Below are 220 nucleotides of genomic sequence, written 5' to 3'. Positions count from 1 at the left end.
GGGGGGGGGGGGTGATGGGGCCATTATGAGAGGGGAGAACGTGGGAATATGAGTGGGGTTAGGGAACGATGCTGAGCTCACTGGGAGCTGGCGGGTCCCGGGGTACGGCCAGGGTGGGCACAGACAGAAGGCTGGGTCTCCAGAGATGGATGGGGAAGACATCAGCCTGCAGGTCAAAGTTTACGCCAAAGATGTAGAAGGTGAGGCTGTCCGGAGTGTG

The 220-nt window shown here is 60.5% G+C and overlaps 1 protein-coding gene across 1 annotated transcript in view; it reads right to left on the bottom strand.

Moving 5' to 3' along the window:
• The window catches only part of IL4I1 (interleukin 4 induced 1), a 5,881-nt gene that overhangs the window by 3,400 nt on the left and 2,261 nt on the right, over window positions 1-220 (bottom strand). The window lies entirely within an intron of this gene.

The sequence above is a fragment of the Neomonachus schauinslandi genome, chromosome 16 (assembly GCF_002201575.2).
Source record: "Neomonachus schauinslandi chromosome 16, ASM220157v2, whole genome shotgun sequence".
In the NCBI taxonomy this organism is placed as follows: domain Eukaryota; kingdom Metazoa; phylum Chordata; class Mammalia; order Carnivora; family Phocidae; genus Neomonachus; species Neomonachus schauinslandi.
This window is presented reverse-complemented; position numbering and strand designations above follow the sequence as displayed.